This window comes from Chiloscyllium plagiosum, unplaced genomic scaffold (genome assembly GCF_037043375.1).
Source record: "Chiloscyllium plagiosum isolate Xiang-an unplaced genomic scaffold, Cpla_swu_hap1 HiC_scaffold_35, whole genome shotgun sequence".
In the NCBI taxonomy this organism is placed as follows: domain Eukaryota; kingdom Metazoa; phylum Chordata; class Chondrichthyes; order Orectolobiformes; family Hemiscylliidae; genus Chiloscyllium; species Chiloscyllium plagiosum.
In genome coordinates, this window is record NW_028270173.1 from 59,358,156 (window position 1) to 59,379,976 (window position 21,821).

General features: G+C 42.8%; 1 pseudogene across 1 annotated transcript; it reads right to left on the reverse strand.

Annotated features, from left to right (window-relative positions):
* Positions 1-7,933: 7,933 nt before the first annotated feature.
* On the reverse strand, positions 7,934-17,507 carry LOC122541655 (uncharacterized; annotated as a pseudogene). Its single transcript, XR_006309637.2, has 3 exons — positions 17,417-17,507; positions 12,013-12,241; positions 7,934-11,845 (listed from the first exon to the last, which is right to left on the reverse strand). The product of XR_006309637.2 is annotated as an uncharacterized LOC122541655 (transcript).
* Positions 17,508-21,821: the final 4,314 nt, after the last annotated feature.

A 21,821-nucleotide genomic window follows, 5' to 3' on the forward strand; every position in this document is an offset into this window, starting at 1 on the left:
CATGGCAACATTTGTGGCTCATCCCTTATTGCCCTTGAACTGATTGGCTTCTAAGGCTATTTCAGAGGTCAGTTAAGAGTCACCAGTGTTGTTATGGGCCTGGAGTTACCTGTAGGCCAGACCTGGAAAGGATACCACATGTCACTCCTGAAGGGACATTAATAAGCTGTCACGACTCACTGTGATAGTACATTGGAAATCAAGCCCAGTGTTTCTGAGCCAGCATAAAAGTTAACATTTTTAAAATAAAATTTCCAAACAACTTGATTTTCAGACCCAGGTTGATACAAAGCACAGACAAGATTTCTGTACTTAAAATAAAGATTCATTACAGGCAATTAGATCTAGCAACAGGTAAACAATTCAAATAAGTGATCGACTAATTCAGACTGCATACCCCTTATAAACTCCCCCTTACACTCAGGTGAACATAAACAGGGGAAGAAAAAAATCATTTGTCAATGGAAAAACTGTTCTGTAGTTTGCTACGACATGGAGTAAACCCCTCTGCTAATTTAAATCAGCAACACAGAAAAGATTCACCCCATGCTGTAATCTGTTAAAATTCGAGAGGCAAAGAACTATCCCCAAAGTCACTATTTAAACTATAAAAATATTTAAGAACTTTATTCTTTAAGTCTAACAGAGAATATTAACCTAACAACTACCTACAACTTCTTTCTCTAACCTATCTTTTACCTCCCTCCCTACAATACTGGTCCGATAAAACCCCAGATTAAGATGTACCAAAAAATATTGCTGTTGATGTTTTTTTTCCTGTGCATATTCCTTCTCCAGATCAGGTACCTCTCAGAGAGTTCTTACTAGCAGTCATACATCTGTTGGTCTTTTGGCAATTCTTCCCTCAACTGTTCAATTTTGTTTATACCCCAAAGCATCGGATCATTTCATTGGTGTTAATATTGTCAAAATATTAAATTCAAACTTGATTGGGGTTTAGCATCTTGAGACATAATGTAAACTGATTGGCCAAATTTGAATTAGTTTTTTTTTGTCTCCAGGCAACCCAGCTACTCTAGCTGTTCGACCAAATGTTACATTGTTACCTTGTTAAGAACACTTGGTACTGTGTCAGGTAGTTCTGCTAGTTTTTGACTCTCTTCGAGGCACAGTACCGCTTACACCTTCATAACACATTTTGTTCACAAGATCCATTGGGTTGGGCCTTGCTAATCTGAAGTCTTTCCTTGACCCTCCTTTATTCCAAATGCTTCTATAGGTTTGCAAAAGGTATCTGTTTGACATCCGACAGGTCTCTCCAATTGAAAGACCCAACTTGCAGGATCTGCTGAAGGAACAATAATCTGTTTTCTTCTGGCTTATGACAGAAAACTGAGAATGAGAGCTTCAGAATCATAGAGTTAGACAGCATGCTAACAGACCCTACAATCTAATCCTTCCATATCCTAAACTGATCTAGTCCTATTTGCCAGCATCTGGCCCATATCCTTCTGCATCTTTTCTATTCATGTACTCATTCAGATGCCTTTTAAATGACACAATTGTACCAGCTTCCGGCTTTACCATCTCACCATAACCCTATGCCCTCTAGGTTTGGACCTCCCTACTCTGGGAAAAAGACCTTGGCTATTCACCCTATCCATGCCCCTTATGATTTTATAAACCTATGTAAGATCACCCCTCAGACTCTGACACTCCAGGGAAAAAAGCCCCAGGGGGCTATTCAGTCTCTCCCAAAAACTCAAACCCTCCAGTCCTGGGAACATTCTTGTAAATCTTTTCTGGACATTTTCAAGTTTAACAACATCTTTCCTAACTGAAGAAGGGCTTATGCCCGAAACGTCGATTCTCCTGTTCCCTGGATGCTGCCTGACCTGCTGCGCTTTTCCAGCAACACATTTTCAGCTCTGATCTCCAGCATCTGCAGACCTCACTTTCTCCTCAACATCTTTCCTAATTCAATCCAGAATTAAATGTAGTATTCTAAAACTGGCCTCACCAACGTCCTGTACAGCCGCAATATGACATCTCAACTCCTACACTCAATGAATTGACCAATAAAGGCAAGCATACCACATGCCTTCTTGATCACCCTATCTACCTATAACTCCACTTTCAAGGAGCTATGCACCTGCATCCCTAGGTCTCTTTGTTCAGGAACACTTCTCAGGGTCCTACGATTAACTGTACAAGGTCTGCCTGGTTTGCCTTACCAAAAATGCAACACCTCAAATTTATCGAAATGAAATTCATCTGCCACTCTCAGCCTATTGGCCCATCTGATTAAGGTCCTGTTGTATTCTGAGATAGCTGCTGCAGACCTGCTGATTTCTGGTCTGTTTCATTCACAGCCCAGGCTGCTCAGCTACCTGACAACCACTCATATGGTTGTTGGAGGCAGAGGATCTTTATCATTGATAACCGGCCACTAGTCCACAAACTAGTCAACTTCACTTGTAACAACATGTCTGCACCAATTTGCCAGCGTATTGCTGGAACCCACACTCATAGAATCATAGAGTCATACACCATTGAAACAGACCTTTTGGTCCAATCATCCATGCCAACTAGGTTTTCCAAATTAAGCCAGTCACACTTGCCTGCGTTTGGCCCATATCCCTCCAAAGATTTCTTATTCATATCCTATAAATGTGTTTTAAATGTGTAACTACACCTGCACACATCAATCCCTCTAGCAATTCATTTCACACACGAATAAAAACGTTGCCCTCATGTCCTTTTTAAAATCTTTCTCCTCTCACTTTAAACTTACAGCATTCACAATTGGTATCAAATGACTTAATTTCAAATATATTTTGAAACAGTTCTTTCTTATTTCATTCCACAGTTTTAAATCACATAAAAATAAAAAGATGTAGTTTTTACAGAACCAAATAGTTTTTGTTTCAAAAATTGATTGTAGCTTCATAGCCAGCATTATTGAGACTAGGTTTCATTTCCAGATTTATTCATTGAATTTAAATTCCATCAGCTGCTGTCATGGAGCTACCAAATCAATTATATTCCTCAGAAAGACAAATGTCATCTCAGGCACCAGCAAGTACCAGATGAAGAGTCAATGACAACTCATGGCACAGTGTCCCAGTGGTTAGCACTGCTATCTCACAGCACCAGAGTCCCAGGTTTGATTCCAATCTCAGGTGACTGTCTGTGTGGAGTTTGCACACTCTCCCAGTGTCTGTGAGGGTTTCCTCCCACAGTCCAAAGATATGCAGGTCAGGTGAATTGGCCAAGTTAAATTGCCCATAGTGTGAGGCGCATTAGTCAGAGGGAAATGGGTCTGTGTGGACTGGTTGGGCCGAAGGGCCTGTTTCCACGCTGAGGGGAATCTAACCTAATCAAATACGTGCCATCAGAAGAGCTGAACAGTTCACAGACTGTGCACTGCTGTGAATGGACAGCAAAAAATTGGGAAAGACTGAAAACAATCTACAGTGCTTTGTTCCAATGTGATAGTTTTGTCCATGGGCTACATATTTGGAGCAACTTTCAAAAAATATTGCATACAGTACTTTTTTCTAATGAAATGGAATTCTTGGATAAAAACCTTTTTTGTATTGTGGCTTCTAACATCAATATCATTGTATGTACATTAAGTTACCATTTTACCACATCGAACATTAGTTGAAATTCAAATTAATTTTGATCATTGTTCCAGAACAACTTTCTGATATTATGTTTGAAAACTAAACCTTCACAGCATTAACCACACCCATAAGCCTCTCTGTTTAAAACAATGCAAATTAATGAAAGTTGGAAACAAACAGGTTTACCCAGAAACAGCTAAAATCAATTTCTGTATTGCCTGATTCTGGCATGATGGTCTCCCTGGGGTTTAATTAAACGGTGCTGTAACAATGTCTCAGTACTGTCAGATATTGGAGAATCCAAAGTGTGAACAATCTGTGTGAGACTGTTGGGCGGCACGGTGGCACAGTGGTTAGCACTGCTGCCTCACAGCGCCTGAGACCCGGGTTCAATTCCCGCCTCAGGCGACTGACTGTGTGGAGTTTGCACGTTCTCCCCGTGTCTGCGTGGGTTTCCTCCGGGTGCTCCGGTTTCCTCCCACAGTCCAAAAATGTGCAGGGTCAGGTGAATTGGCCATGCTAAATTGCCCGTAGTGTTAGGTAAGGGGTAAATGTAGGGGTATGGGTGGGTTTCGCTTCGGCGGGTCGGTGTGGACTTGTTGGGCCGAAGGGCCTGTTTCCACACTGTAATGTAATGTAATCTAATGAGACACTGTAAGATAGAGGCCAGAGACCTGAGAGAAGGGTGATTCACAATTTACCAGACTGTGCAACCGGCTAAAGCTGTAAAACATAATTTTCTGAAGTTTTTGATTGAGACAATTCCTTCAATAAACTTTGTAATATTGACTATCCATAGTCCTGATTTGTTAAATCTCATACAGCCAAAACTGGAGATCATGCTCTATGTTTCTATATTTAAACCACATTAAGTATTACTCATAAGAATTTTAAATTAATTCCTCGTCATCTCAGTTCTGAATGGTCATCCCTTCACTCTGAGGCTGTACACTCGAATCGTAGTTTCTCCTACTAGTTGAAAATCTTCCCCAGGCCTTTCTATTCTCTAAGTTTCAGAACTGCCCTCATCCTTCTAAACTCCATCGAGTGCAAATCCAGAATCTACAACCACTCCGCACATACAAGTCCATCATTCCCAGGATAATTCTTATAAATCTCCTCTGGACCCCTTCCCAGGCCTTAGATATGGGGCCCAAAACTGTTCACAGTATTCCAAATGTGGTATGACTAGAGTCTTATAAAACCTCAGCCATACATATCTGCTGTTGTATTCTAGCCCTCTTTAAAAGAATGCCAATATTGCATTTGACTTCTGAACTGCTAACTGAACCTACAGGATAACCTGAAGAGAATCCTGACCTAGGATTCCCAAATCCCCTTTTGAAGCCTTTTCCTATTTAGAAAATAACCAACGCATCTATTGTTCTGACCAAAGTGCATAACTGCACAATATCCCATATTGTTTTCCATCTGCCACTTCTTAGCCCACTCTTCTAATTTATCCAAGTCCTTAAGCTTCCTCAACACTATCTATCTCTCACCTATCTTTGTGTCACTTGCAAACTTAGCAATAATACCCTCAGTTACTTCATCCAGATCGTTAATGTATAACGTGAATAATTGTGATCCCAACACTGACCCCTGCAGAACTCCACAAGTCACTGGCTGTCACCACTCTCTGCATTCTGCCAACCAGCCAATCCTTGCCAATACAGTACCACGAACAGCATGGGCTCCTACCTTATTGAAAAGACTCCCGTGTGGTATCGTGTCAAAGGCCTTTGGGAAATCCAAATAAGTCACATTCACGAGCTCTCTTTTGTCTAACTTGTTCATTACCTCCTCAAAGAATTATAACAGATTTATCAGGCATGACTTACCCTTGACAAAACCAGGCTAACTCAGCCCTATTTTACAATGTACTTCCTTGGAGAGAAGGCTGAGTGGAGATTTGATTGAAATTTTCAAAATTATAAGAGAACTGGAAATAGTGTGAAGCTGTTTCTGCTTATAAAAGAAACAAGAACAATAGGGTTAACATGATGTACAAAGAGAAAAATCTTTTTCACATAGGATGTAGTTGGGTATTGAATGCACTGCCTGGAAGTATGGTGCAGGTGAGTTTAGGTAAGGCATTTCAGAGAGCATTAGGTGATTATTTGGAAAACAATAATGCACAAGAATATGTAGAAAAAGCATGTGATTGGCACTAGGTAGTAGTGTTCATTTGAAGATTGCATGCATGGATTGAATGACCAGCTTCTACTCCATAACACTGCTATGATTTTCAATTGTTTTGTTATTTTGTTTATTTAAAGCTGTTTTAAGCAAAATCTTGTGATCTAATTTCCTGTTGCTTTATCAATTGCTTTGTATAGATTATAACTCACGATAAATTAATTTCTTTTATTTAAACCAAACTACTTAGGCCACTGTTGGAATATTCTGGTCTCCTTCCTATCAGAAAGATGTGAAACTTGAAAGGGTTCAGAAAAGATTTACAAGGATGTTGCCAGGGTTGGAGGATTTGAGCTATAGGGAGAGGCTGAACAGGCTGGGGCTGTTTTCCCTGGAGCGTCGGAGGCTAAGAGCGTCGGAGGCTACATCTCTATGACTCTATGGCAAGCAAGGAAACATCTAGAAAGACAATTGTTCTTCACATACAATTGATACTTTGCAAAATTCATACTGACACAGAAAACGCAAAGTCCATTCCTGTCATTTTATTCCTGGAATTGATCCAATCAGATTGTGTTTGAAAAGAAAGGGCCATTCCAGAAAAAGGCATCAAATTTTGAGGAGATTACAGAGACAAAGGATCAAGTTACAATCACCAAGCCTCCACTTTGTACAGCAGTGACTTAATGGATAAAGCAAGAATTGTGGGTCAAGTCTCAGCTGGGGTGGAGCAAAATTTGGTTTAGAAACAAATCTCAAAGCCTCTTCTCTCAATGTTGTCACATTCTGTGACAGTGAAGGAACTTACTGTTTGAATTGATCAAACAATCTAAACAGTTCCCACTCAGCCCCTTCTCATTCTGTCACTTGCTTTCCAGTGACACAAATCAATGTAATACTTCTCTCAAGCTGAGCACCATTACAATCTCACCTTCACTTCCCAGACAAATTCTGACTTCAGTTTACCCAACACCCCAAGCACAATCACTACTTTGAAATGTCAACTGATAATATATAAAATTCAGTTGAGGAATTCTCCCCTTCCATTTTGAATTAGACCCTTACCCCTTTGATTGTCTGCATTGCCCTCAGCACGAGCTTAGCATGTTAATTAATCAATTGGAAAACATGGAAGATTTACTGGTGGTGATTAATAGATGAAAAAGCCCTTTTGTAACAGCACTTTTGGATCTAAGAAGAAGAAAACAAATTCACTGTGCATAGAGGACTGTCTTTCTCTTCTACAACCTGATGGGTGACAGTGTATCTCCCCATCACTAGATGCACCATTTCTGGAGGACTCCATTTGCACAGATCATTCTCCAAACCTACCATCCAATGATGTTGTCACTAGAGTCATAGAGTCATAGAGATGTACAGCATGGAAACAGACCCTTCGGTCCAACCTGTCCATGCTGACCAGGTATCCCAACCCAATCTAGTCCCACCTGCCAGCACCCGGCCCATATCCCTCCAAACCCTTCCTATTCATATACCCATCCAAATGCCTCTTAAATGTTGCAATTGTACCAGGCTCCACCACATCCTCTGGCAGCTCATTCCATACATGTACCACCCTCTGTGTGAAAAAGTTGCCCCTTAGGTCTCTTTTATATCTTTCCCCTCTCACCCTAAACCTATGCCCTCTAGTTCTGGACTCCCTGACCCCAGGGAACAGACTTTGTCTATTTATCCTATCCATGCCCCTCATAATTTTGTAAACCTCTATAAGGTCACCCCTCAGCCTCCGCACTCCAGGGAAATGAGCCCCAGCCTGTTCAGCCTCTCCCTATAGTTCAAATCCTCCAACCCTGGTAACATCCTTGTAAATCTTTTCTGCATCTTTTCAAGTTTCATAACATCTTTCCGATAGGTAGGAGACCAGTCTTGACTCTTCAGTGATTCCTGGCCATCTCCTTAACCTTGCTGTCTCACCTGGCCTCACTCTTCTCATTGTATCAATCATTTCCATGTTCCCTTAAACATTCGAACTATACTTACTTCTATATTCCTCCCTGGCAAAAAACTATTCCTCTATTCATTGGCAACTGCACTCTCAAAATCCAAACTGTCTTGGCCTGTGATTCTCTTGACCACAACATTTCTGCAGCAACTGTTTTCGTCAACCCCACCCTCACCTCCATGTGTGATCCCTATGTCCACAATAAGATAATTCCCTCTCTCACCCTGGCCATTTCCCCAGATGCAGCCTTCATTTCTCCTTTAACAGAGTAAATGCAGGCTTGAACGATTGTGGTAACAACTGTTTTAACATCCAGTATTAGATATGGCTGGATCACATAAAGCATGATGGAGTCCAATTCCCCATCTGTTAAAACTGCTTACTATTACAAAATGTGGGGTGGACAAAGTTAAAAATCAGCATCACCAGGTGAGAGTTCAATAGGTTTATCTGAAAGCACTAGCTTTCAGAGCCCTGCTCCTTCATCAGGTAGCTGTGGAGCAGGACCATAAAACACAGAATTTATAGCAAAAGATTACAGTGTAATGCAACTGAAATGATTTATTGAACAAACCTAGATTGCTGTTAAGTCTTTCATCTTTTAGAATGGGCTGCAGGTTTTGGTTCATTAATATGTAAATCCCACAACTTCTTTTTAGTCATATTTTCAAGAATACATAAGGTTTTATTTTAATAAAGGTGACATTTCAGGTGCATTAAAATTGTGAGGTTATAGTGTGTCTGTATCCCAATCTTGAGTCAGACTGGTTCCATTTCCAAAGTGGAATTTATTAAATATTACATAGATTGACTGCCTGCAAAATAAAATGCATCTGCAAATATAATTCTGCAAATGTAAATTCTCCCCATAGACTTATATGTGTGCGAGCATGCGTGAGTGAGAGTGAGAATGTATGTGCATGTGAGTGCGTGTGAGAGAGTGTGTTTGCATGTGTGCATGCACAAGTGTGTGTGTGAGTAAAAGCCTATGAGAGGGTGTGTTCATGGGTGTGAGTGTGGGGGTGTTTTGTGTGTGTATGTGTGTGTGTATGTGAGAGAGCATGTGTATGAGAGAGGGTCTATATGTGTGTGAGTGAGAGAGAGTGTGTAGTGGGATCACCTGTAGTGAGACATGAGCCAGGGTCTTGGTTGAGGCCACTTTGATGGGTACTGAACTTGACTGTCAGTGTCTGCTTGACCACTTTGCGTTGTTGTGTATCCCAACGTTCGCCTTGGAGGATAGTCACTTGAAGACCCGAGGGTGAATGCCCCTGATCGCTGAAGTGTTCCCTGAATGGAAGGGAACACCCCTGCTTGGTAATAGTTGTGGAGTGTCCATTCATCCGCTGTTGTAGCATCTGCTTAGTCTCGCCAGTGTACCATGCCTCGGGGCATCCTTGACTGCAGCATATGAGATAGACAATGTTGGCTGAATTGCAATGAGTACTTGCTGCGTACATGGCGGGTGGTGTCCCCATGTGTAATAGTGGTTTCCATGTTGACACTCTAACACGTCTTGTAGTGGTTGCCATGACAGGGCTGTATGGTGTTGTGGTTGATGTTGCCCTCAAGGCTGGGCAGTTTGCTGCGAATAATGGTCTGTTTAAGGTTTGCTGGTTGTTTAATGTTGAGAAGTGGAGGCGTAGGGAAGGTCTTGGCAAGGTGTTCATCCTTACTATTACAAGATCATCCTGGAATGCAAAAATAACCCCCAACTTTTTGTCTCAACCGCCAATCATCTTTTGCCACTATATGCCCATTCCACCAGCTAGTCTATGTCCATGTTAAGTTCTTAACCTTATTCCTCATAGTTCACAACAATTTAAGTCCAGGTATTTTAAATGCCATGTATCCCAATGCCTAGATCATTAATATCTATTGGGAAGAACCAGGATCCTATCATTAAAACCTGAGGATTTTCATATTGAGTGCCATTGAGAAATATTAGATCCCTTCTAATTATTTGATCTGCAGTAACATTTGAAGAGAAATTCTAATTTCTACTTCATAGCTGAAAGAATGACACAAGATTTCACATTTCAAGCTTTTACTGTATCAAATGGCAAAACAAAAGTACTGTCAATGAAATGCTATTTCCTTTTGTTAGCAAGTTATACTTTAAACCTAGAAGTGTTACCTACCACATACTGCACTCTCCACAGAGTTACAGTTCCATGATGTTCCATCATGCTGCTTCCTTTTCATTTTCTCAGCTGTATCATCTTTAACCCCAGGAGTACTCACTTTATGGGTTACACTGGGAATTTCTTCCTCTAGCTCCAAGCTAGGCGAATCATCCAATCTCTTTTAACTCTGCATGATGATTGATAGACTCAATATTTCTCTGCTTTAGGCATAATGTGATCCATTGATGCTTCAAAAGGTTGGAGATTTGGATGAAAATCTTGTCATAACAATGGGACATGAAGAGGTTCTCTGCTGCTTTATGAATTCTTTGGTTCCCCCAAGGGTCAAAGAACCAAGAAAGTTTTATCACAAATCTCACACCTGAAAGGTTACTCCTTTGTGTGATCCTCTGATGAAGCAGAAGTTTGGATGACCTTGAGAAGGATTCGTTGCACTCCTCACATCTGAATGGTTTCTCCCCTGTGTGAATGCGTTGATGTGCACAGAGATTTGACGACTGGTTGAAGGCTCGGTTGCACACCTCGCACTTAAATGGTTTCTCCCCTGTGTGAAACCTCTGGTGTCTCAGGAGGCTCTAAGATGATATAAAAGCTTTATCACAAACCTCACACTGAAAGGGTTTCTCCCCTATATGGATCATCTGATGGACCAGAAGATTCCCTAACTGGGTGAAGGTTTTGTCACGCACCTCACACTTGACCAATTTCTCCTCGGTATGAATACGTTCATGTACATGGAGGGATGATAACTGTGCAAATTATTTATTGCACACGAGGCAGATGAATGGTTTCTCTCCAGTGTGAATGCGTCGGTGTTCACGGAGGCACCATGACTTTGAGAAGGATTTATTGCACACATGACATATGAATAACTTCTCACCTGTGTGAATGCGATGGTGTACATAGAGAGATGATGAGTTTGAGAATGATTTTTTGCACATCTTGCAGGTGAATGGTTTCTCCCTTGTGTGGATACGTTGGTGAATGCGGAGTTGTGAAGAATACGAGAATGATTTGTTGCATACCTCACATTTGTATGGCTTCTCACCAGTGTGAATGCATTGATGTACGTGGAGATTTGATGATTGTCTGAATGACTTGCCACACAATTCGCACATGAATGGTTTCTCACCTGTGTGAATGCGCCGGTGAATCACCAAACCTGATGATTGTGCAAACCTTCTGTTACAAACTGCACACTTGAAGGGTTTCTCTCCTGTGTGGGTGTGTTGGTGATTCACAAGTGTTGATGATTATGCAAATGCTCGGTCACACACCACACACTTGAACAATTTCTCCTCCATAAAGTGCCTGTCGAATTTATGTCAGTGCCCCGTGTCTGCGTGGGTTTCCTCCGGGTGCTCCGGTTTCCTCCCACCGTCCAAAGATGTGCAGGTCAGGTGAATTGGCCATACTAAATTGCCCGTAGTGTTAGGTAAGGGGTAAATGTAGGGGTATGGGTGGGTTGCGCTTCGGCAGGTCGGTGTGGACTTGTTGGGCCGAAGGGCCTGTTTCCACACTGTAATGTAACCTAATCTAATCTAATAGTTGTACAATGGATGAATCTTGTATCATTGGGGTTCTTATAAGCCTATGGAGTCTTACACACATACCTTGCACATGAACACCTTCTCACCTGTAGGATTAAGTCCATGCTTTATGAAGCTTGATGAATGATTGAAGCTCTCACCACATTTCAAGCCCCTCACACTTCTTCCCAACCTCACCCTGACTGATCACCCATAGCCAAACCTTCAGAAAGGTTAGTTCTGATGGAAGGCTCCACATCACTGACCAGTTTCAGATCTGATGATGTGTCAAAGCTCCCCCAACCTAACCAATTTCTAGATGATAGTCTCACTGCCTAATCTTTTCTGTGTTGAGCAATACTGCAAAGAAACCAGATGTCTTCCCACAGTTGTGCAGTCGTTCCTTGGGTGATGGTCAGGATCTCTCTGCGGTGTCTATCCTCTCTGCATTTTCTGGTGTAGTACAGAGCAATCCTTCTGTAAAACAGGAAAAGGAAACATGATTTCCTCCAATTCCCTCTCCTTCTTTGCTGAAGAAGCTGACTCCTCAGCCTGTTCCACAGTGAGTACCAGTCTGCTATTCTTCTGTATGGGGAATCAGATACTAATGCTACCAAAGCACAAGGGTTTGATCATCCACTCACTATTATTGGTTGAAGATGCTTTAATCATGGTGTCCTCACAATCATGTGCTGGTTTCCAGCTGGGCTGTAAACAGAATGGACAGGCAGGAGGCTGGAAGAACACAGCATCAGCCAGATAGCATCAGGAGGTGGAGAAGTCAACGTTTCAGGTGTAACCCTTCTTCAAGACTGGGAGTGGGTGTAGAGCGACTTGCTCCTGTTGTCACAATATCTCGTTAGAAGTTTAGGTCTGATTGAGAAATAAGTATAACTAATTAGGTAGGACACACACATGCTGTTTAGTTAATTGACTAGAACACACCTCAGACAAAGGGATATAAACAATTGTGTAATCACACAAAGGAAGCTCTGGAGTTATTGTAGTAAATATCTTCTGAATCCTCAACAAAGCCTTTACATACTTCTGGTGTCCAGAATTGGAAACTATCATCACAGTGGTGCGAACTGTTCTGTATCCGTATAGCAAGACCTCTTAGTTTTTGTATTCTATGCCTCTATTGTTAGAGACCATCAAACTTCTGGTTTTGGTATGAGACACTCAACAAAGGCATTGTCAGGCAATGGTACACGACTGGGTCATTCATATCCTCCAGCCAGCTCTGCCTCTTTGAACCAACCCTTGGCAAAATAATTTCTTCAAGAGGTTGTAAGGGAGATTGTACCTGGGGATTGTACCTGGGGATTGTACCTGGGGATTGTACCTGGGGATTGTACCTGGGGATTGTACCTGGAGATTGTACCTGGGGATTGTACCTGGGGATTGTACCTGGGGATTGTACCTGGGGATTGTACCTTGGGATTGTACCTGGAGATTGTACCTGGAGATTGTACCTGGAGATTGTACCTGGAGATTGTACCTGGGGATTGTACCTGGAGATTGTACCTTGGGATTGTACCTGGGGATTGTACCTTGGGATTGTACCTGGAGATTGTACCTGGGGATTGTACCTTGGGATTGTACCTGGGGATTGTACCTGGGGATTGTGCCTGGAGATTGTACCTGGGGATTGTACCTTGGGATTGTACCTGGGGATTGTACCTTGGGATTGTACCTGAGGATTGTACCTGGGGATTGTACCTTGGGATTGTACCTGGGGATTGTACCTGGAGATTGTACCTGGAGATTGTACCTGGGGATTGTACCTGGAGATTGTACCTTGGGATTGTACCTGGGGATTGTACCTTGGGATTGTACCTGGGGATTGTACCTGGAGATTGTACCTGGAGATTGTACCTGGGGATTGTACCTGGGGATTGTACCTGGGGATTGTACCTTGGGATTGTACCTGGGGATTGTACCTGGAGATTGTACCTGGGGATTGTACCTGGGGATTGTACCTGAGGATTGTACCTGGGGATTGTACCTTGGGATTGTACCTGGGGATTGTACCTGGAGATTGTACCTGGAGATTGTACCTGGGGATTGTACCTGGAGATTGTACCTTGGGATTGTACCTGGGGATTGTACCTGAGGATTGTACCTGGGGATTGTACCTGGGGATTGTACCTTGGGATTGTACCTGGGGATTGTACCTGGGGATTGTACCTTGGGATTGTACCTGGGGATTGTACCTGAGGATTGTACCTGGGGATTGTACCTGGGGATTGTACCTGGGGATTGTACCTGGAGATTGTACCTGGGGATTGTACCTGGGGATTGTACCTGGAGATTGTACCTGGGGATTGTACCTGGGGATTGTACCTGGAGATTGTACCTGGGGATTGTACCTGGAGATTGTACCTGGGGATTGTACCTGGGGATTGTACCTGGGGATTGTACCTGGAGATTGTACCTGGGGATTGTACCTGGGGATTGTACCTGAGGGCTTCTTTTAATTTTCAAATATTACTTGTTTTTGTTTTTAGGGGTGTCTTTTCCATTTCCACTCACTTATTGGATAACCTTGTCACATAGTAACGACAACTTCCATTTTTAAGCAGGTGTATGGGATATTTGGACTCACACTGAAGCTGAATAAGAAGAATTCATCAATATACTCAATTTGAATTGATCAGTTCAAGCACGATGAGGGAACCGTTGACTTCACAAACATCAGAGTACTTACATTGGCATAGTTAGCAACAGGAGTTTTTTTTTCCAAAATAACTGACAGACACTTTGACACAAAACAGCCATCACCCGAAACATACTTCAACAGACTATTGAGGTCAAAGTTCATGCATTTCCATTGAATATCCTCAAAGCTGGAAATTTGTAACCAGGCAGTTACAATCCTGTTTTCTGTATCTCCCCTCTCAATCAGATTTAAAATTAATAATTCACACCATGTTCATAATATGAACATCCTCTATATTTTGTTCCCATAGCAGTTCTTGAACTATGCACAGTGAAGTGAAAAATTCCATATTCATTTTGAGGAGTTCACTACCTCAGTCATTTCAAGATTTCCAGCCTTCCTTTGAGTTGAGAATTACTTTGTTGACAGATTTAAAACTATTCTCGCTCCCTTACAATCTCCAGTTCCCAATATTGCCTCCTTCTTTGCCTCACTTGCAACCTCCCTCCTCTCTCCACCACCCCCCCAGCGCACCTTCATGTCATCTCCTATCGCAGTCATTGCCTTTCCCACAAGACCTCCCAGTTCCCAGCAGCAGGAGGTATGCCCTGATGTCTAGGCAATCCCCCCTGAAGTCAAGGCAGATGCAGACCTAGACCTGGAGCCAGCTGACAGTGAGCCCAGTATGTTGCTCACCAATGTTGCTTAACATTGGCTGGTTCTCATTCTGGATTGATACTGTTTGGTTCGCTGATGAGCCTATCAGCAATAGAGTCAAAGAATGTGGTGCTGGAAAAGCACAGTTGATCATGCAGCATCCGAGGAGCAGGAGAATTGATGTTTTGAGCACATGCTGTTCATCTTCCTGATGAAGAGCCTGTGCTCGAAACATCAATTCTCCTGCTCCTAGGATGCTGCGTGATCGGCTGTGCTTTTCCAGCACCACACTCTTTGACTTTGATCGCCAGCATCTGCAGGCCTCACTTTTTCCCTATCAGCAGTAGATGCAGGTGAGAAACAGTATGTGACTGAAGGAACATGAGAGATACAAAACCCTAACTTTTTGGAGCAGCAGCTCCACCCAAATTCTGTCACTCTTGGATAAGGGCATCAGTTCAAAGACATGTCGTGCAGCCCTGAACCAGGAATCCCAGGACGTATGGTGATCACAACTGATGAGATGATCAGGCCTGTCTGATGAGATGAGGACAGTCTCCACTGCTCCTTCTTGGGTCCGAGAGAAAGAAATATGGTGCAAAGCAAAAGAAGCAGGAAATTGTATCATATTGAAGGTCACCCAAGAACACTCAAGGTTCCCTGAATAGAAAGCAATTCTCCTCCTTCATGTCATGTGTAATGGCGGTCTGAGAATACTCCATGTGAACACACTCAAACTGGATAATCCCATCGTGCTTTCATTGTTAGGAAGTCGGACATCACAGATAGGATAGTGAAGAAGGCATTTGCTATGCTTTCCTTTATTGGTCAGAGCATTGAGTATAGGGGTTGGGAGGTCATGTTGCGGCTGTACAGGACATTGGTTAGGCCACTGTTGGAATATTGCGTGCAGTTCTGGTCTCCTTCCTATCGGAAGGATGTTGTGAAACTTGAAAGGGTTCAGAAAAGATTTACAAGGATGTTGCCAGGATTGGAAGGTTTGAGCTATAGGGAGAGGCTGAATAGACTGGGGCTGTTTTCCCTGAGCATTGAAGACAGGGGTTTATAGAGGTTTATAAAATCATGAAGGGCATTGATAGGATAAATAGACATGGTCTTTTCCTGGATTGGGGGAGTCCAGAGTGAGAGCATATAGGTTCAGGATGAGAGGGGAAAGATATAAAAGGGTCTAAGGGGCAACGTTTTTACACACAGGGTGGTGCGTCTATGGAATGAGCTGCCAAAGAAAGGGGGGAGGCTGGTACAATTACAGCAATTAAAAGGCATTTGGATGGGTATATGAATTGGAAGGGTTTAGAGGGATATGGGTGAAGTGCTGGCAAATGGGACTGGATTAGGTTTGGATATCTGGTCGGCATGGACGAGTTGGACTGAAGGGTCTGTTTCCATGTTGTATATCTCTATGACTCTATGACCCATACTGGGGGAAAGTGAAGGAGCTGGTGGTCAACTGATTAGGGACAAGGTGCATCCCTTCCTTTCTTGGCTAATGTTACCATTTCAGCTCACAGAGAGAGGCAAACAGGATGTTGTTAAACTTGAGAGGGTGCAAAAGAGATTTACAAGGAAGTTGCTGGGATTGGAGGATTTGAATTATAGGGAGAGTCTGAATAGGCCTGGGCTTTTCCTCTGTAGTGTCAGAGGCTGAGGGATGACCTCATGCAGGTTTATAAATTAACAAAGGGTGAATGGCCATGATCGTTTTCCTGACGTGGGAGAATCCAAAATAGAGGACACAGATTTAAAGTGAGAGGGGAAAGACTTAAAAGGAACCTGCATAACTTTTTCATGCAGAGGGTGGTGCATGTATGGAATGAGCTGCCAGAGGAAATGGTGGAGGCTGGTAGAATTACAACATTTAAAAAGCGTCTGGATGGGTATAAATATAGGAAGGGTTGAGAAGGATTTGGGCCAAATGTTGGTAAATGGGGAGAGGTCAGATTGGGGTGTTTAGTAAGTGCAGATGAGATGAACTGTCAGGTCTGTTTCCGGTTGTATGACAGTATAATTATCTAAGGTATTGACAACACCTTGGATTGGATCGCAGTATTCCCCAGAGAGAGACAGAGAGAGAGAATGGCCATAATCACTCTCAAAATCATTCTCCCCTGGACAGCCCAGGGCAGAAACCATGAGAGATGAATGGTTCAGGACATTATTGGGGAGGTGAAAGGACAGGGACATCTCAAAAGAGATGTAAATGAACAGAGATGTCCCTGCAGAGAAATAAGACGATGTGAATGTTGACCCTCAGAACTGGGAGCCGAGGGCAGCTGAACCTCCAGTCTGGGCTGTAAGTTAATAACTCATTGGGCCCTTATCATACAATGAGACATGCCCTGGGTCATCGACTCGTTTTGCAAGTCCTGGAGCTCATGCACCTTTTCCCTATGCCCCTCTGACATATGTCCTTCCTTCCTGTGTTCCTGTCTCTGATATCCCGTCTCCAATGCATGTGCTGAACCCATCACTGTATTTCATCACTGCCTTGGAAGTTGTGGGTCTTCCTCTTCTGATCTGACGTCAAACACATCTAAGGATACACATCCCACACTGATGTTGTCAGTTTGGAAGCCTCCGAGGATGAAGAATACTATGCCCACACTAGAAATTGCTGTCAAACATTTACAGGTACCAGGGGAACTGAGACAGCAGCTGCAATACATGTCCCATCTGAATAAACTTCAGTGACAAGTTTAAATCCCTACCTGATCTACTGCTCAAAGTCAACTCCGTTTCGCCAGTCCTTTTCGCAAATTTCAGGAAATTCGCGTTCATAAGGAAATATTTGGATTGACTGTGAGAGACGTCAATCAGAGAGCCCACCCACTCTGCACATTGTCTCCTCTTCCTCTTCCAGAGCTGGTTCACTTCCTATAGGGACTGAAAACCAAGTGAGGAGATGGTGAGTGAAGGAGCAGCTTTTATACAAATTGTATCCCATAATATCCACACCAATCTTCAGGCAGTCTGACTATCCTGTGGGCAGTCAGGGGTGGAAATGCGCCTCATAATATTGATGATTCATTCCTGAATATGAGAGTGCGAGGCGTAGTTACCTGGGAGGTGCAGAGTGAGGAATCTTACTGCTTTCCTATTGCTCATTTGTGTGTGTTGGAAGCAGGTTATTATCCTATGGACTGTGAATGGTCATTTTCTCTTTGTTGCGATCGGGATGTTTCTTGTTTTATCAATTCCTTGCAAAATCTCCCACCACCCAATCTCTGTAAACCCCAGAAAGGAAAAAAAAATTAAATTCATATAGGACTTCCCAAAAGCAGATGTCCTAAAACGTTTTACAGTCTTTTGCAGCATGGACATTCGTGAAATGAAGTATCCACTAATTCCAATGCTTGCGCCCAGCAAGCTCCACAGCAGCAATCTGAGTCATAGAGGTGTGCAGCATGGAAACAGACCCTTCGGTCCAACCTGTCCATGTCGACCAGATATCCCAACCCAATCTAGTCCCACCTGCCAGCACCCGGCCCATATCCCTCCAAACCCTTCCTATTCATATACCCATCCAAATGCCTCTTAAATGTTGCAATTGTACCAGCCTCCACCACATCCTCTGGCAGCTCATTCCATACACCTACCACCCTCTGCGTGAAAAGCTTGCCCCTTAGGTCTCTTTTATATCTTTCCCCTCTCATCCTAAACCTATGCCCTCTAGTTCTGGAGTCCCCGACCCCAGGGAAAAGATATTGTCTATTCATGCCCCTCATAATTTTGTAAACCTCTATAAGGTCACCCCTCAGCCTCCGCGCTCCAGGGAAAACAGCCCCAGCCTGTTCAGCCTCTCCCTGTAGCTCAAATCCTCCACCCCTGGCAACATCCTTGTAAATCTTTTCTGAACCCTTTCATGTTTCACAACATCTTTCCAATAGGAAGGAGACCATAATTGCACACAATATTCCAACAGTATCCTGTACAGCCGCAACATGACCTCCCAACTCCTGTACTCAATACTCTGACCAATAAAGGAAAGCATACCAAACGCCTTCTTCACTATCCTATCTACCTGCGACTCCACTTTCAAGGAGCTTTGAACCTGCACTCCAAGATCTCTTTGTTCAGCATCAGCAACACTCCCTAGGACCTTATCATTAAGTGTATAAGTCCTGCTAAGATTTGCTTTCTCAAAATGCAGCACCTCGCATTTATCTGAATTAAACTCCATCTGCCACTTCTCAGCCCATTGGCCCATCTGGTCCAGATCCTGTTGTAATCTGAGGTAACCCTCTTCGCTGTCCACTACACCTCCAATTTTCATGTCATCTGCAAACTTACTAACTGTACCTCTTATGCTCGCATCCAAATCATTTATGTAAATGACAAAAAGTAGAGGACCCAGCACCGATCCTTGTGGCACTCCACTGGTCACAGACCTCCAGTCTGAAAAACAACCCTCCACCACCACCCTCTGTCTTCTACCTTTGAGCTGAGATTAGAACAAATCAGCAAAAAGCAGCGTGGGCAAGACCATACCTGTTGCCACCAAAAAGATAAACACCCAAACTTAAATCTTTTATGCTGCAGACTGCACAATCACAGTTTTTAACAGGAATTAGTCCAATGGCAGGCAAGGATTCCAAAGTGTTTTGTTATTAACATACAAATTATGAGCAGGTTCTCACTGCACCTCATAGAGGCACAGTTCTGGGATCTGTCCTTCATTTGCTCCCCTCGTGATGATTAAGGATTATTTGGGGGAAGTATGGTGGTTTCCTTGAACTAGTTTGATCTGAACCCTTGAGACTCCTTCGAGTCAATATTGAGGAGTTCCCCACTTGTCATTGAGGTTTGTTATGAAGATGTAAGGGATACTATACTTTTAAGAGAGTTGAAGGACTTCACAAGAACACGGTGTACTTGAGAATTTACAATGTAACATTTGGTCCAGCAGCTAGCAGTACCTGGGTTGCTATGAGACACAAATTCAAATTATGTTTAAATTATGCCCCAAGATGCTAAACTCCAATCAAGTTTAAATTTAGTATTTTGACAATATTAAAAGCAATGAAACGTCCAATGCTTTGGGGTATAAAGCCGGAAAAAAAAATTGAACAGCTGAGGGCGAGCTGCCAAGCCACCAACATATGCAAACTGCCCAGAGAATGCTCTCTTAAAGGTACCTTTATCTATCAATGACTCATGAAACAGAAATCCTGAAGAAGAAGAACAGAAGACAGAGGAAGATACAAGGAGAAGATTCAACAGCTGGCTGGTTTTGAAATTTGAATTTTTTGGTAAATCTTAATCGGGGGACTTATCAGACCAGTGTTATAGAAGGGTAAGTAAAAGATAGGTTAGAGAAAGGAGTTGTAAATAGTTGTTAGTTAATATTCTCTGTTAGACTTAAAGAATAAAGTTCTAAAATTTTTTTGTACTTTAAATAATGACTTTTGGGATAGTTCTTGGCCTCTCGAATTTTAACATATTACAGCAAAGGTTAAATCACTTCTGCATTGCAGGTTTACATTAGCGGGGGGGGGGGGGGGGGGCTTACCTGTGTCGTAACAGGTTGGATATTCCCAGGGATGGTAACAAAGGAGTCTGGATTGTTTCCAGATTTGGTACTATTCAGTGAAACAAATTTACAGTGCCCACTTTATATTCTGATTGTCTTTCAATTGCCATTCTTGGGAAAGATGGGACATCTGGGAAGATGGGGTACTGGACAAAGGAAAGAAAGTAAATATGTTGCCTGTAGTTCATCACTATCCTGTGTCCCTGCTGGAAGCAGAGGATCTGACAGCCTCTGTTTCCACCCCACACATGGGAATAGCAGGCAGGTACTCACTGTGGAACCGTCTGTAACTCAGGAGTCAGCCCTTCAGCAGAGGAGAAGTGAGATGTGGCGATAATCATGTTTCCTACGACACAAGAGAACACAGAGAGGACAGACTGCGGGATTGATCCAGACCATCACCCAAGGAACAACTGCACAACTCTGGGAAGACATCCAGCCCCTTCACAGCATCGCTCAACACAGAGAAGTTGGGCAGTGAATCTATCATCTGGAAATGGGTCAGGTCAGGGAGCTTTGACATATTAGATCTGAAACTGGTTAGTGGTCTAAAGCTTTCCATTGGACCAGCCTTTCTGAAAATTTGACTGGATGATCAGAGTAAGCTGGGAATAGGTATGTATTGGTCCAAATGTGAATCTCATTCATTCTTCAAGCCTCATGAACCACTGACTGATTCCGACAATTGAGAGACTGTCCAAGTGTGAAGTGCGCAAGGTGGGCTCTTCAGCCTCATCAGATCTCCTAACACAGAACGTTTAACCACCATTAATACATGAACACCTGCATGGAAGAGAAACCTTTCAAGTGTGAATTGTGCAACGTCATTCTGGTATTCTTTATTTATCCTTTTGCAACAGCAGGGCAGAAATCATTTACCTGTGACGTCTGTACGAAATTGTTCTTGCAATCAGCAACTCTACGAGTTCACAAACATATTTATACAGGGGAGGTGTGAGGAGTACCAGAAATCATTCACATAGTTATTGAGCCTCCGGACCCATCAGATAATTCATACAGAGGGAAACTCTGCAAGTGTTCATTTTGTGATAAAGTATTCACAACATCTATGAGCTCCTGGAACACCAGACTATCCATACAGGGGAGAAATCCTTCAGGTGTCAGGCTGTACGTCATGGAGTCACACAGTATGGAAACGTACCTTCAGTCCAACAAGTCCATGCCAACCATAATCCCAAACTAACACCCACTTGCCTATGCTTGGCCCATATCCTTCCAAATATTTCTTCTTCATGCACTCATCTAAATGTCTTTTAAACATTGTAACTGTACCTGCATCCACCGCATCCTCTGGAAGTTCATTCCACATGAATCACTCTGTGTAGAACAAAAAAATTGCCTCTCATGTCTTTTTTAAATCTTTCTCCTCTCACCTTAAAAATATGCCCTCTAGTCTTGAAATTCCCAACTCTTGGGAAAAGACACCTGCCATTCACCTTTTCTATACTCCTTATGACTTTATAAACCTCCATAAGGTAATCCTCCTAAGTCCCAGTGAAAAAAAGGCCCGCCTATCCATATAACTCAAACTCTCCATTCCCGGAAACATCCTGGTAAATCTT